General features: G+C 52.6%; 1 protein-coding gene and 1 long non-coding RNA gene across 7 annotated transcripts in view; one reads left to right on the forward strand and one right to left on the reverse strand.

The window, feature by feature from the left end:
• Positions 1-922: 922 nt before the first annotated feature.
• The window catches only part of ATP2B4 (ATPase plasma membrane Ca2+ transporting 4), a 93,663-nt gene continuing 78,800 nt past the window's right edge, over positions 923-15,785 (forward strand). For 3 of the 6 annotated variants that reach the window (XM_082703082.1, XM_082703083.1, XM_082703081.1), the window contains exon 1: positions 941-1,371. The gene's annotated coding sequence lies outside the window, so the exon portion shown is untranslated. Of the gene's footprint in view, positions 1,372-2,103; positions 2,247-2,273; positions 2,646-15,785 lie in introns of those variants that run through there. The other 3 variants (XM_082703078.1, XM_082703079.1, XM_082703080.1) reach the window with 3 other exon arrangements.
• LOC309849990 lies at positions 3,237-4,020 on the reverse strand. Its single transcript, XR_014304006.1, has 2 exons — positions 3,561-4,020; positions 3,237-3,397 (listed from the first exon to the last, which is right to left on the reverse strand). It is a non-coding gene; the product is annotated as an uncharacterized lncRNA (long non-coding RNA).

Below are 15,785 nucleotides of genomic sequence, written 5' to 3' on the forward strand. Positions count from 1 at the left end.
ACAATCAAAATCCAGGCAAAAGCTATGGGTGGCACTCTTGCACAGTGCTGGTGGGGGTGTGGCTGTGGAGGCGTGATTAACAATTTATAGGCTGTGTATAAGTGTGCATGGATGCCGGAGTGAGGGCAAATGAACATGGAAATGTGTGTTGGAGCAGGACACAAGCACAGGAAAATTCATGGACTTTGGAGTCGGTCTGACTTAGCTTTGCATCCTGGCTCTGTCCTTAACCATGTGTATAACCTTGGGCCAGACACTGGTCCTCAATTTCCCCAACTCGGAAATGAGGATGATAATAAGTGCCTGCCAAGATTGCCGGGAGCATCGGAAATAATACCATGCATGCAAAGCTTTTCTGCTTTAGCCCACACACAGTAGGGCTCATAAGAAAGCAGCTATTATCATGCACTGTGGATGGGCCCCTGGTAGGTAGGGAGGCAAGAGGGAGCAAAATATGACCCAGGATCCTGTGTGTGTGAAGTTTGTGTGAAAGCAAAGAGTGTGCATCCAAAGCAATTCCTTCTCCTCCAGGGAGCCCCCTATTGAGACGGGGGAAGGAGAGTGGAGGGCCAGTGACCAAGGTGCAGCAGACACCCTGGGTTTTGGGGTCCTGGGTCCAAGTGAGTAAGAGGATGAGAGGCCCTTCGGAGCTGCAGGAAACCAACCTCCGGCAGAAGCTTCCTTTTTTTCCCTCCACCCAGCAACGGTAGAACACCACCACCCACATCCACTCCCCACCTCCACCCCCCACCCTACTTTCCTTCCCACAAGCGACAGCAAGGGCGGGGAGGAAACCCGAGAGAAGAGAGGATTCCTCCCCTCCATTTCTCCATTCCCCCTTAAGACAAACCAGGAAGCAGCTGCAGCTCGAAATCGTGCCACCTTAACAGTAGAGTAATGGTCTGGCCTCCAGCCAAGCCCCACCTCCGTCCCAGCTCTCGCTCCTCCCCCTTCTCCTCCCTCAATGCTCCGGAGCTGGTGAGCAAGAGTCTGGCCGGAGTTGGCTGGAGCTGTTGCCATGACAAGCATTTTCTTAGGAGAGCTCTGCTGTTGAGACCGTCCAAAGCTGGGGGTTGAGGGGGAAAGCACGAACTTCCTGGGGAACCATCCCTCTGAGGAGAGCAAGGCCAGAGACACCGGTCCAGCACCCATTTTCTTCCCGGAACCTGAGCGGTCCTTCCCTTGGCCGGGGGAGGAGACCCAGCCCACTCCCCGGCGGTAGCTGGAAAGGCAAGAGAGCAAAGCCAGCATCAATAACGTGGTTGCCACACTGGGGAGACCAGTGGGTGGTCACCCCCATCCTACCCCGTCCATGGAAACCCGGAGGGAGAGTCCCTCTTGAAGAAGCCTGGATCTTTGCTAGAAAGAGAGGTAGGCTTGCAGAGAATGAATTGACTCGAGATTTGCAAACTTTGTTTCTTTCTTTGCTCTCAATGGCTTCTAAAACTCCCTAGCATGTTTCTTGCCTAGCGGGTTTCTTGCCACTGGGTTTGGAGTGTGTGTGTTTGTGTGTGTGCATGTGTGTCTGTGTGTGTGCACGCACAGATTTGTCAAACACTGTATTTCCTAGATTCCGTTCTGAGAGACCGCGTAAATCAAACAAGTGATTTCTTTCTCTTTTCCTAGTTTTTGTCATTCCTGGGCCGTGGGGGGTAGGGCGATGGAGAGACTGTCTTTCTCACACTCAAACTGCGCTTTTGGAAAAAGCATTTATTTCCCTCCATCCGTTCCTGCCCTCCCCCTCCCCCTTGGCTTGGGAATGAGACGCAGAATGGAAAACTGTTGCAAAAATATTTTCCGCGTCTGTTCCCTTTCTCCAAAGCCCCAAAGAGAGATGGAAAAAAAAAAAAAAAAACTGAGTAAGAAATTTTCAACAGGAAGGAGGGCCTGCGATGAGGGACTGGGAGAGGGGCTCATGAGGGGGGGGGTGGAGGTTGGAGAAGTTGGGGGGTAGGGAGGGTAGTGCACAAATTCACAAATTAAATTTCTTTAGCTTCGTGGAGAAACCTCAGCAGTTTCTCTGCCGCTTGCAAAACATCCTCAGACTTTCACGTCTATAATTAGCTGTGGAAAAAGCTGGGAGTTCCCTCGCCCCGCTGTTGTTGAGTGTGTGCCGAGCGTCAAGAACCAACTGTTTGAGTGTCTCTGAGGGCACCGCCCCACACATCTCTGGTCTCACGGGGGAGGAAAGAGCAGGGGGTGAAGTTGGAAAGTTTGCAGTTCCAGGGCTGGTGCCTGTGGAGCTGGTGAGCGTTGGGCGGCTGGGGGTTGGTCACAGGCATCCTGGGGAGGGTCCCCAAGCGTCCTGAGCCAGGGCGCCTTCTTGCAGAAGAGCTGGAAATGGGGCTGGGATGATTCCTCCCGCTCTCCTGCACACGCTCGCTCCCTCACATACTTGGCTGGCTCTTGGGGTGGAGGAGGCCGGCTGGCACCCTCCCCAAGGCGAGGCCCGCCTCCCGCACTCCCGCGTCTCCGAAGGACCCACCGCTCTTCTCCAGCTGCGTGGGGCGGGGTGGGGGGGACGCGGGAGTGGCCTGCGCATCCCGGGAGCGAGTGGGCACTCTGCTGGCCAGAGGCACCTCCCCCGGGCATTCCTGCCGGACTTACAACAACTTGCAGACGCGGTGTCGGCGCCGGCTGGCCTGGTAGGGGGGATGTCGGATGGAGAAATCGCGGGCACGCAACTGACGCGGCGGGGGAGGGGAAGTGAATCCCAGGCTACAGCGCCATCTCCTCTGGGTGGGGTGTCTGGCTGGGAGGCTGCAGATCCTCCCCTCCCTTCTAGAGCTCCTCCCCAGAGCTGCCCCTTCTTGCCCTTCCTATTCCGAAGCCCCCTTGCAGCCCCCTCAGCGCCGGCTCTCTTTCCGTGGAAGAAAGGGAAGAGACCAGGGTCATCCTAGGCTGGGACAAACCGTGGAGGGAGCGCCTAGGCGGTCAGGACGGGCTGGCTGGGGAAAGGTGAAGGAGGAGGAGGGCAGGAGGAGGTGGTGGCTCCAGTGGCTTAGTGAGGGGGTCCGGCTTGGCTAGGGGTGGTGGCGTGGGGAGCGGGCGCTGGGAGGTGGGTCGTGGACCTGAAGCTGACGGATCAGCGGTGTTGGTCTGGGGGAGGGGTGGGGGGGGGAGGAAGCACCTGCCTTCTGCCCCAGCTGGTTTGGTTGGACGGGTACTAAAGGTGGGAGCTTAGCAGCTGGGAAGAAGGAAGCAAAGGACTGTTGGAGGAGAGATTAAATGGGGGCCCAGGGAGCAACAGGAACCAGTTTTTATTTTGAGGCGTTGGATGACTGATCTGAGTGCACTCCAAGGCCAGGCAGCTTCTCCCTCCTTGTCTCCTGATGGAGAATGAAGTGAGGCCTTCCCCAACGGGCAGGTGACCGAAGACAGGATCCGTGCTCTTGCTCTGTAGGAAAGGGGGAGGAGGATCCATTTCTCCCCTCCTGCTGGGGAGCCCCATCCCCCTGCCACCATCTTGCTGAGGTTCAACCCGAAATCACCCCTCCCCCCGCGCGCCCTGCCACCGCGGGGGTCCATAATCCCACCATCTCAGCGGCTGGCCTTCCTACTTTCAGTGCTCTGACTAGGGGTAGGTTCTGGTGGGTTCGGGGAGGGCTAGTCCCCGAGGAGCAGGTCCCTATCTAGAGCGCGCCGAGGCGCCGGCTCTCCCATCCCCCGACCCCGCCGAGGCCTGGAGTCGCAGGGCTTGGGCGATGGGGGCACCTCTCCTCTGTTCCCGCCTGTGCTGCAGCACACCCGCGGCCCCCGGGCTCCTGGCGGCCGGCGCCCCGCCCCGTCGCGGCCTCTCCCGCAGCTCTGCTCCGCCCCCCGGCGCTGCCTTCCCGCGAGTACTCCGCGCGGGAGGCGCCGGAGCCGCCGAGCCCAGGTTTGCTGCCTCCCGGCCTGTGCTGAGCCTCCAGCCCCTCCCCGGCCCGCCGCCACCTCCGTGTCCCCGGCTGGATTCAAGGGCAAGTCTGGATTCGAGGCTAGATCGAAGGAGGCACAGTCTTAGCCCCGGGACTCTCAGCACAGTACCTGACATGTTACAAGGTGCTTGGTCAACGTTTGTTGAAAGAAGGAGTGACATTTCGGGAGAGCCGGAGAATCGCCCCTCCTCGGGGCTGATGCCTAGCTGGCCCTGTGGGCTTCAGTTCCCCTCCGCACAATGGAAAGACTGCGCCCGCTGTAATGGTGGGAGGGAGTGGCTGAGTCAGATTTGTCCGATCTCTGTGGTCTTTGGTGTCAGAACAAAGTCAAAATGGGAACGCCCAGTCAAGGGCAGAAGGAGAGCAGTTAGTTTGCCCAGGGTCTGAGTGCCGGGAGAAGGCACGTGGTGTGGAGGAGGGGGTGGCGGTCCCTGAGCAATGATGCTGGGAGCCTCAGTCTTCCCCAGCCTGGGCTGGAGGGTCTTCAGAGGGAAGAGAGCCCCTGGGGCTACTGGCCCAGCCCGGACTCAGCTGCCACCTGTCAGCTACTCAACATTCCACGGGAAACTGCCTCTATTTCAAGAATTTAGCTGCTCCCAGTAATCCTCATGGGCCCTTTTCTCTTTTGGTTTATGTTCTTGGTCTGGGACCCAGTGCCCAAAGACATGGATAAACTCTGCCTGTTTGGGGCCTTCCAGATCCATGAAGCTTTGTAAGGAGGAAAGAAGGGCGGTTGTTCTGGCTCCCCAGGACCTTAAGGAGCATGTTTGGCTTAGGTGTTTGACCCAGGTGTTCTGTCCAGGTGTTTGATTTGACCTTGAAGAGGAATGCTGGACCCTGAGCCCTCACTGCTTTCCCTAGAGGAATTCTTCTAGCACTTTGATGTCTTCCCCCAGCCTACCCCTCAGATAGCACTCCCTTCCCAGCCTAGGTCCCTGTTCCTCCGACTTGATTCCCATCATTGGTCAGACTGGGAGGACTTCCTTTCCCCTGCTCATTTCCCTTTTCCCCTTTCTGTAGAGTGGGTCATAGAAAAAGAGCAGCCCCTGGGGCTGGAGTCTCCAAGGTTTGTGTGGAATGTTTTGTGCTTCCTCTCCCAACATCTCTCTTTGTCGCCTTTTTCCTCTTTCCCTGGTATGAGCCAGGCTTGCTCCACTGACTTATTTCCTCTGCACGTGTTAAAAGAGAAATGACAGGGACTTCTAGATTCTGCCTCCACCTTAAGCCAGCCCACTGCGGTCAGCCCACAGTCCTGTGGGAGGGAAACCAGGCAGGATCCAGTTAGGACCAGAGCCAAGGGCTCCTGGTCAGCACAGGAGCTCTTGGAGCCAAGTTGTGTTGGGGAGTGGGCGGGGGGGGGGGGGATGTGGAGAGACCAAAGGAGAGAAAAGGGAGGTGAGAATCAGGCAGCAAGGGGCAAGGATCCCTTCTCTCTACTGCCTTCCCCACTCTAATTCCTCTCTGGCTGATGTCTTCAGCTTCATCCCTTCTCCGTGCTCTGATTTCCTAAGTGAAGTACAGAAAGCTCTAGGATAATTCAGGATGATGAACTGGGATGGCATCGGTGAGACCCCTTTGCCAGATCACTAGGGCAGGGGCAGTGTGAGGCTGTGTCTTTACTGGTGGGGAGGTCAAGGACTCTCAGATAGAGGCTCAAGGAAACTCTCAGCTTAGAACACCTCTCCCAGGATCCACCTAGGTTGCAAAGTCAGTGCTAAAAGTGCAATCCAGTACAACTCCTAGAGAGGGCAAGCCAGCAGTATCTAACCAAACAGCATACGCATTTACCCAACAGTCCTACTTCTAGGAACTTATCCAGAAAATGCACATTCACAGATAGAAGAAGACATATGCACAAGGTGATTCTTTAAGGCATATTTGTAACAGGAAAGGAAATCACTGGAAGCTACCCAATGGCCATCTTTAACAGACTGGCTGAATGAACAACAGCACATCTACTCACTGGAGTACTATGCAGCCAAAAAAAGTAGGAGCTCCGTGAACTGATATGACATGATTTCTAGCATATGTTAAATGGAAGATACGAGATGGTAAAGAGTCTGTGTAGTATGCCACCTTTGCATTGAGAAAGCAAGAGAAGTAAGAATAGTTTTTTGCAAACACTCACACTGACACACACACACACACACACACACACACACACACAAACACATACAAAGGTTAAACCCGAACTTAATTTAAATGGTTACCTGTAGGGTGGGTGGGAACAAGGTAGAGGAGATAGAGATGGGAATGAAACTTTACTATGACACTTTTTTAGGCAGTTTTGGGTTTTGTACCGGTATAAATATTTTACATAGTTACCAGTTAAATTAGATCGCAGAGAAAGAAAACAGTAAACCCCAAAACCGACCGCAACAGAAGTAATGAACCTAACTGAATGTCCATTTGATTACTCGTCAAAGAAAATAATTAATTCAAGTAATTTTTTTGGTGTAATGCCTCAATGCTTAGTGGAATGTATATTCTTGGTATAAAAAGAACTACAAAAAAAGTCTTGAACTTTACTTTATCAATGTGTTATTAGTCATGGTTGGAGTCAGAAATTGGAAACAGTTTTTTGTTTATTATAGGATAGATCTAATGAGTAGCCATATTGATAGCTTTGGAAATGAGGGTTTCACTATGGAAGAAGAGACAGAAATACAGAACTGGGGAAGGTGAGGCAGAACCCCATGATCCTTTAACTCCTAGGCCTATTCCCTGGAAGGGTCTAGAAGCAGTGCTACCCGGTAACGGTGAGCACATCTGGCTCCCAGATGTTTCTTTCTAAGGACCACTGCCCCCCCCCCCAACCAGAAAGCAGTGCTCCCTGGAGAAATGGCAGGTTCTAAGTGTGGGACTGGGGACATACACGTGAATCATGTGATGCCAGAAAGCTAGAACATGCTCGTGGCCAAAGGACACCAGAGTTGGCTTCAGAAGGCTCCCCCCCCCGAATGCAGTTTTGGGACACATTGAGCCTTGAAAAGAATAAGAGTAGTAGATTGTGAGACACCGAATAAAAGATGCCGCGAGTCCATTCTGATGGTTAAAGTGGGACAGGGAGGGAAACCGCTTAGCACAAAGATGCCAACTATTGAAAGATGGCGGCACTGACAGACCTTGACATTTCCCAGTTTGCGACCCCTCATGTAGTAGCTGGTACGCGCCAGGCTTTACTAATGAATGCTAAACCCGTTGGGTGAAAGGTTGATCTATCTCAGTGCCTGTCACCTCATGAATTACTTACTCCCTGCAAAATGAAATACCTGCCTTTGCGACGGGGACATTCAGCACTGATCCCCATAACCCAATAACCAAACATCGGCCCTAGCGGGCCCACCCAGGCCGAATTCCTCCTGATGAGTGAGACGTCACCTGTAGTCTTGTCAAAAATGCTTATCTGGAATCTAATCGTGAGGAGACCACAGGCAAATCTAAAATGTGAGCCATTCCACGTGACCGCGGACTGAGGCTTCAAAAAAGTGGATGTCATTAGTAGAAACGTTGAAATTGTGTGCCAAGGCAGAAGGGCAGGAAGGCAGAAGCCAGGCCAGATGTAAAGAAGCTAAAGAAACATTATAGCCATAGGCCATGAATAAACCTTAAATGGATCTTGGGTCAAAAAAAAGAAAAGACCATAAGAGACATTCTGGGACAGGTATGAGATGATATGTCATTATTAATTGTTAATGATGTCACAGTGGTAATGAGAATGGTTTTGTAAGAGAATATTCTCATTCTTAGAGAGTATGCAAAAGTATTTAGGGGCCAAGGGTTTGCAGGTGATTGTCCAGTGGTTCAGCAAAAATAGTAGGGTGTGTGGTATGTATGTGCGTACAAAATAGTAGCAATCAGTGATTCTCAGTGAAGGGTCTGGAGTTGTTTATGGTACTGTTTTTTTTCTCAGTTTTGGAGTTTTTCTGATACTAAGCTGGGGAGAGACATCAATACCCAGGAAGGACCCTTAGGTTCCCGGACTCCTCTCTCTCCTCTCCCAGACTCCTGACCCACAGGACCACCCTTTCTCAGTTCCCCCAGCCCCATACAACACAGGGAGGGGGCATCTGGACAGCGTGGTTTCCCCTGGGGGTCCTCCTTCTCTCCCTCACTGCTGTCAGCACCACGCTTTCCAAACTTCCGGGTGGGAGCAGCTGGGCACAGTTGGGTGGGCCAGCTGGGCCAGGGGCAACAGGTGGGAGCAGGCATTTCCCCACCATGCTGCGGGCCAGCTGAGAAAGCGTAGGAGCTGCAGGCTTTCAGAATCATCCACCTCCTTTTTGGGGAGGGGTCCCAGGCTAGGAGAGGAGGAGTCCACTGTCGGCCCCAAGGCTGTTTCTAACCAGCCTTTTGTATCCCTTCTGAATTCTGTAATTCGGTGATTCTCAAAGAAGCTGGCAGTGCCTGCCCTAAGCCTTCATGCTTGGGCTAAGCAAGGCCTTCCGGGCCCACGCCCGCCCCCCGCCCTCCTTGGCAGGGACCTGTACCCGCTGCACTGTCAGTGACCCAGATCATCACCGTGCTATCCACCCCCGCCTTTCCAGCCTGGTCCCAGCTCTGGAGAGAGATCAGGTTTCCAGGACTGCCATTCTCTCTCTCTGTGTCTCTCTGTCCCCTCCCTGGAAACCCTGGCATGACTCAGGGCTCTTTTCATGCAGGGGAGGGCTATCGATCCCTTAGTCAATTCCCCTTCTGTCTTGCTAGGGAGCCTGTAAGAGCACGAGCCAGGAAGTTGAAAGGGGGCAGACAGGGCAGAGTTTGTCCTCGGGTGCTGCCACGCCTGCCAGAAGAGCATGGGACCGGGAGTCAGAAAACTGGTGATCTGGCCTTCCTGTGTGACCTTGACTAAGGCAGTGATGTCTCTGGGCCTTTGTCTCCCCCGCTGTAAAATGAAACCAGGCTTGGTTGGACAAGGGCATTTCTGATTCAAGGCTCCTTTTCTACAAAAGGGTAAAATTCTCAGTGCCCAAACTGAACTCTTTTTATCTTAAGGCCTAGCACAATGTAGCACAGAAGCCTGTCACCAAGTTGAGTCCTTCTATCAGGATGACCAGAGGTAAGGAGTCGTAAAGGAATCTGTCCTGGGGACAGCCATTCTTGAAGTTCGGGAGTAGGACAGGCCCTAAGACACCCCCACCTCACCTGCCTGGATGGTGGATTAAGATGTATCTATGCAGTACCTTTCAAAGCCACAATTCTGCTCTGTCCTAAGCCAGAAATGAAGGAAAATCAGCTAGAGATACAGAAGGTCCAAGCCTTCAGGGGTTTGCTCTGTCCTAGGGAATGTGACAAAGGTATGAGACTGAACCACGGACCATATGAAATTGCCGAGATGCAACCACTTTGGACCTATAAAAGGCAATCTCATATGGTGCAGCCTCGCAGGAACGTTAGCAGTTATTGGAAATCAGTGACTGTACTCCGTGCTGTGAGGTAGATGTTTTCATCCGAACTGTGTGTCGGGTTTGGAGAAATTTGGCCATCTGCTGGGCCAGCCTGCCCTCCCTCTCAATCCAGACTTTTGGCCTTGGAGGTAGATACATCGGCCAAACCCTTGTCCGGACTCTGGCCGAGATTCCAACATTAGCCTTTCTTCGTAACTGACCAGGTCAGCTGCCCACAGGGGAAAGAGGGGAGTGCTGTCCATCCACAGTCTACTATTCCTCTGCCCCGAATGCCCTGCCTCATGTCTTGGGAGTTAAGGCTGGACAAAAGTCAGAAAGGAGCAAATCAGAAGTACCCACTCTGTTCTTCGTCTCCTTGCCCCCCCACCCCGCAGTCTGGTGGCCGACAAAAGCAGGATCGCACACTTGAAGCCTCATCTGGCCCAGGACACATGACCCAGTGATGCTCGGTCTGCAGGGTACTAGTGGGAATTTCGCGGGGCTCACCTGGAATTATTCTTGGAGGAGGTGATTGCCAGATGGGATCTGAATAGGGAGAGAGGATAGATTTGATGGAGTTGAGGTTGGGGGAGGGGAGGTGGGTTGGGAAGTAGAGCTGGGCTGCTGCATGCGGCCAAGGGCAGAGGACACTGAGCATCATGGAACGTCCAATGCTGTCTGTTGCCCACCCACCCCAGTCCCCCGCCCTCACCCCCCGCTGGAATGACTCCAGCCTTTGTCTGAGCCAGCACCCGGGTCGCAGTCAGGATGGCATCTGGCCTCAGTAGTAGCCCTCTGCGTGTATGGTCTCCTCGTGCTTGTGGACCATTAGGATTATTTTTTTGACGTTTCTTCCCTGCCGTCTGTACCACAGCCTTCTTTGTGGGACACACTCAGATGACATCTGTTAGCATGCTAGGACGGACACAGCTGGCATCCACGTTTCCAGGGGCTCCCTTGACCTTGGTGCAAGTTACCAGGCTTGGCCTGGAGGGCGGAGTGGATTGTTTATGTTACTGAGCCAGGGCATTCGAGATGGACAGAGTTGGGGAATGGGGCCATTGCTCTCTTTCGCAAGGGAGAAAACTGAAACCCAGAGACTTACTCACCCAAGGACACCTAGTGAGTTTGATAGTTTGAGGCCAAGCCGGAACTAGACCCCACTTCTCCCCACTCCATGTCTGTGGCTGGGCCCCTGATCCCATCAGTGCCATACATGTGACCCAGATCAATGCCCAACCTCCTCACTACCCAGTCTTTCTACCCAAGTCACAGAGAGAACCAGCCCGGCCCTTCCAAGGATGGCGTGTAGTGGCATGGTGAGGTCATGTGTTAGAAGCACTTTGGAAAATGTCAGAAACCATAAAAGCGCTGTGCCATGATTGTTATTGTTTCTGCTTTTCTTAACAATCAAGGTCATTAGCACTGAGGAAAATGCAAAGGAGAAGCACTTGCTGGCCCCACCCTCATCACTGTGGCGCTCCTAATGGAGCTGGGTTTCCTCTCTTGGAACTTTCTGCGGCTCCTCCCAGTGAGTGGGCCTGGAGCTAGGAGAAGAAAGGTGATTGAGAGGGGGAGCCGAAGGCCTGGGGAGGGGTGGGCAGAACTTGCCCCATCTGGATAACCATGGCCCTTTCCTTTCCACAGGGCATAGCATCTCTGAAAGGTCAGAGGAAGTGTGCAGGGGAGACCCTCTGTTCTCCCCCTCTGCTGGGTTGGCTGCAGAGCTCTGATTTGGGGGCTAAGAGTCAGCAGATTGGGGCTGCTGTCATGTGACAGACAGCACTGGCTGATGTGATTGTCAGGCCAATCTGTCATTCATTTGCTTGTTCGTTTATTCATTTGTTCTTTCAACAAACATGACGTGAGCACAAACTGTATGCCAGGCACTACGTTAGGATTTAGGGAGAGGTCATGTCCAGGACGCAGAGTGGCCAAGAATCACCTCCTTTCCGCTCAAGGGCAAGTGTCATGAGCCCTGGGGCCCATAGCAAGCCCTAAATGGCACAGTGTTCCAGAGAACTTGAATTTGTGTCCCTGGAGAGTGGGATAGGAAAACCTTTGACCTCAGAAACATAAGGCCTAGATTCCATACATCATTGAGCTGAGAGGGGGCTTTGGACACCACTGCCGGGCAGCCCCATGTTACCTATAGACTTCTGGCCAGATGGTGAGAACTTGAATTTGTGTCCCTGGAGAGCGGGATAGGAAAACCTCTGACCTCAGAAACATAAGGCCTAGATTCCATACATCATTGAGCTGAGAGAGGGCTTTGGACACCACTGCTGGGCAGCCCCATGTTACCTATGGACTTCTGGCCAGATGGTGAAGGCTGTGCCCTTGTCCTTTACCAGAGGAAGTCATCTACCGGGCCAGGGCGCAGTGCGGAAGCTGGGCATCCATCTACCTGCTGTATCAATCCTTAGCCTACCCCGCACACCCGCACCGTGTTGTCTGAGTTTGCAGTTCCTTGCTTACTACATCCAGGAGCCCCTGAGCTGGACTGGGCAGAGCCGTTCCATTGCTGGGATGCCCAGAAAGGATCTAAATGAGACCTTGGAATGAAAACAAACTTCGCAGAGAAATCCTCCAGTTTCTCTTCCAATCCTGACTTCCCATTTCAGCCCCTCTCTCCTACTTTTGAGAGGCACTGTGGTATCACCGGATAAAAGAGTGGATGTAGATTTGGTTGGTACCTATGACACAGATCTTTTTTGAACTTCAATGTTCCCCTCTATAATGTGTGTATATTATTACCCTTCCTGATCTGCCCTATAGGGTGTTGTGATGGACAAAGGAAACGCAGTGGGGGAAAGCCTGGCGTACACGCTGAATGGCTGGGGATGTGTGAGTGCTAGGTAGGCATAAGGATTCGTATTCCAGGACCTCCCCCCATTCCCCACTGCTCCTTCCTTTCTTCCTTTCGTTCTTTCTTTTTAAAGATTTTATTATTCATTTACAGAGAGAGCGCAGGGGCAGGGGCAGAGGGAGACAGAGAGAGAGAGAGCACTTCAAGCGGACCCCGCACTGAGCACCGAACCTGATGCAGGGCTCGAGATCATGACCTGAGCCCAAGTCAAGAGTTCATGACCGAGATCATGACCTAATCCCAAATCAAGAGTCGGATGCTTAACTGCCTGAGCCCCCCTGGGTGTTGCCACGGCTCATTTCCATTCCTTCTCTCTGCTGCCCGGCCCCTTGATGCCACTACAGAGCATATCCTTCTCTGTTCTCTCACTGCCCGCTCGGGAGGCTGCTCTCCCTGAGTCCTCCTTGCTTGCCTAGATCAAGCCCCAACACAACACGAGTTGTGTCTTCAACAACAGCGATAGCAGCAGAAATGATAGTCTGACACACCATTCATTCATTATGAGCTAGATCCTAGGGTTCGCGCAGGTAATATTTGCAACAGGCTGTCAAGTCTTCGTTTTACAGATTAATGAAGGCTGAGGTCCAACCCTAGCCTAAAACATACATAGATTTCCTCTCTCCATTGCCAAGCGAGTGACTGACTGGTTGACAGGAACATGGGGAGATTCGACAACGTTTATCGAATGTCAGCTAAATGCCAGCTGCTTTCACATTATGTCACAACAACCACCTTCTGAAGCAGGTACAGGATTCGTCTTCTAGTTCATCTGGTTACAAAGCAGGAAAAAGTGTGGGGGGGCTTTATTAGAAGTTTATAGAAAAATATCACAGACCTTAGTAGGGGAAAGTGTAGCCCCCCTGGGTGGGCGCTTCTCTCTGGGGCTGTGTGCCCTCCCTTCTCCTCTGCTCCCTTGTCTGCAGGCATGGCACCCACTGTGGTCAACCCAGGCAGCGGGGTCAGCCTCTGAATCCATATGAACTTCCTGCTTAGCTCTCCAAGTAGATGAACAGAGTCGCTCAGTCCGAAGGGATGCCGAGAGATGCTGATTCCAGCATAGGTCCCGTGTCCCCCCTTGCCCCAATGATCTGTGGCTTAGGTCCTGAGTCCACAGGCACCAATGATCTGTGGCCTGCTGGAGGGAAGTGGGGAGGAATAAGATGTGGCCACCAGGCCTCCCCCTTCAACAGTGGCTCTAGGAAGGAGCAGGTATTTCTAGAGGGGATATTCTTTGACCTCACGTAGTGGATTCAAAGCCAAATACTCTCTCCACCACACCAAACAGTGTCCAGGACATTGTAGACATGATGCCCTGGTCTCAGCCTCTAACCAGAGGACATGTGATTCTGTTGTCCCAGAATCTGGGTGTCTAGCTAGAAGGCCTAGAAAAATAAGATCAGCATTTGTGAACCCTGCTATATGTCAGGCATTGTGTATACATGATTTATTTTTTAAGCTTTTATTTTGGGGGCACCTGGGTGGCTCAGTTGTTTAAGCATCCGACTCTTGGTTTCAGCTCAGGTCTTGATCTCAGGGTCAAGTGTTGGTCTCCATGGGCATGGACCCCACTTTTAAAAAAAAAATAAGATTTTATTTTTAAGTAATCTTTACACCTAACATGGGGTTCATGACCCCTAGATGGAGAGCCGAATGTTCTACTGACTGAACCAGGCAGGCACCACCCCCCCTTTTTTGCATGTATATTATTTTTAATCCTTACAGCACTATTAGGACATGCTATTGTCCCAACTTTTTTCTTTTCTTTTTTTTTTTTTTTAAGATTTTATTTATTTATTTGACAGAGAGAGATCACAAGCAGGCAGAAGCAGGCGGGGCGGGGGACTGGGGAAGCAGGCTCCCCACTGAGCAGACAGCCCAATGCGGGGCTCCATCCCAGGACCCTGAGATCATGACCTGAGCCGAGGGCAGAGGCTTAATCCACTGAGCCACCCAGGTGCCCCATCATGTCCCAATCTTGTAGGTAAGAAAGCTGACACCCAGGGAGTTAAGTAGCTCGCCCAGAGATCTTCTGGACTGATCTTTGACCCAGGCCTGTCTGACACTGAGACTCATATCTTTTCTCTCCTGCACCATGGCCTCCCCCCAAAAAGGACTGTTTTACTTTGATTCTGCTGGAATATACCCTCCACGAGGGCAAGGGTCTTCTCTTTGTTCCCTGATGTTTCCCAGCCAGCCGGAATAGCATCTGGCACGTAGGAAGGACTCCGGGAAAAATTTGAGTGGATTTTGCTTTGGCACTCCTGGGCATCCCATGGTCAGAAGACAAAAGGGTAATAATATTCTAACCCCTGGAGAGTGACCCACCGGGAGTCCCCTGATCCCCACTCCGCTCCCACAGTCCGTGTTGATAGGGGACATTAGGAGCCGTCCCTCAGTGTGGAGGAGACCAAAGAAATCTATGGTTCCGGAACCTTCTCTGTTTCCTGGCAAACATATCTGACCTAAGAAACTTCGTCTTGTGAGGGGAGGAGGGGAAGGAGGTTTCCCTGACACTGGAAAATCTGTTTCCTGGAACTAGGAAATGAATGCCAAGTTCCTAGAGGCTACAGAAAAGAATGCTAATTTCCATTAGGTTTTCAGCCCCAGGGGTCAGAGTTTACCAAATCCTGGATCTCTAGCCACACCCCTCTCCATAGCAATGCAATGCTCTGTGTTCTCCGTCATCCCCGTCAGCATTCCCAGTCCCAGCAGCATGGTACCATATAAGGATTTGGGAGCAACCAATGGAACTGGGTTCAAGTCTGCCTGGGCACCTGTGTGCCCCTGGACACATCACTTGACCTTCTGGACTCAATCCTCTCACGTTCCAAGCTACTGGCACAGCTTAAGTGTTCACCAAATTTTCAGTTTTCCTCTTCCAAACCTTCATTTCTCTCTCTTCTCCATGGATCCTGCCATGAGCCTGCCTACCTGCTCCCCACTAACCTTTGGGCTCAGTACATTGACAGAAGGATAATAGCCCATTATCTCCCAGTAACCAAAAAGCCCAGACATCCCAGCCTCCTGCAGCTGTCCACAAGGGCCCCACCGGGGCTAAGCATGGGTTCCATCATTGCCTGTGACAGCTTACCCTCCAGGGATGTGCTGGAAATTTGTGCAACCACAGTCCTGGTAAAGAAGACAGAATGGCAGCAACCAGTCTTCCCTTGTGCGCTCCTACCCTGCATTACTCCCTTGGAGGAAGACGCCGTTAAGAGCCAGTGCTGGGAAATCCCTTGTCGATGGAGGAAGCCAGGCTGGGTCACACCATGACCCAGGGATGTCATTCCTCTTCGCTCACCCAGGTCAACTTCCCGCTACCATTGGAATTGAGCAGCACCCCTTGATAAACAGGCAGGAGAGTCCCAGTCAGGGAGCCTCCCCTCCCCTCTTCCCAACACATACGCACACAGAAAACTCTAGCAGGGAGGGATAAGGTGGCAGCTCGGCCAAGGAAGTACATAAGGCAGAACTTGTCTTCCCTGAGCCAGGAGGGGCTTGGCACCGAGCAGCTGGGTTGGGTCCCAGTTCTCTCTCCTGCTTCCTATGGATCGCTTAAGTGTTCCTGGTCCTCTGGGAGTGGGGGCCATGCTCCAGTCCCCTCCCCGTTTC

Source organism: Mustela nivalis (assembly GCF_964662115.1).
Source record: "Mustela nivalis genome assembly, chromosome: 16".
Classification (NCBI taxonomy): Eukaryota; Metazoa; Chordata; class Mammalia; order Carnivora; family Mustelidae; genus Mustela; species Mustela nivalis.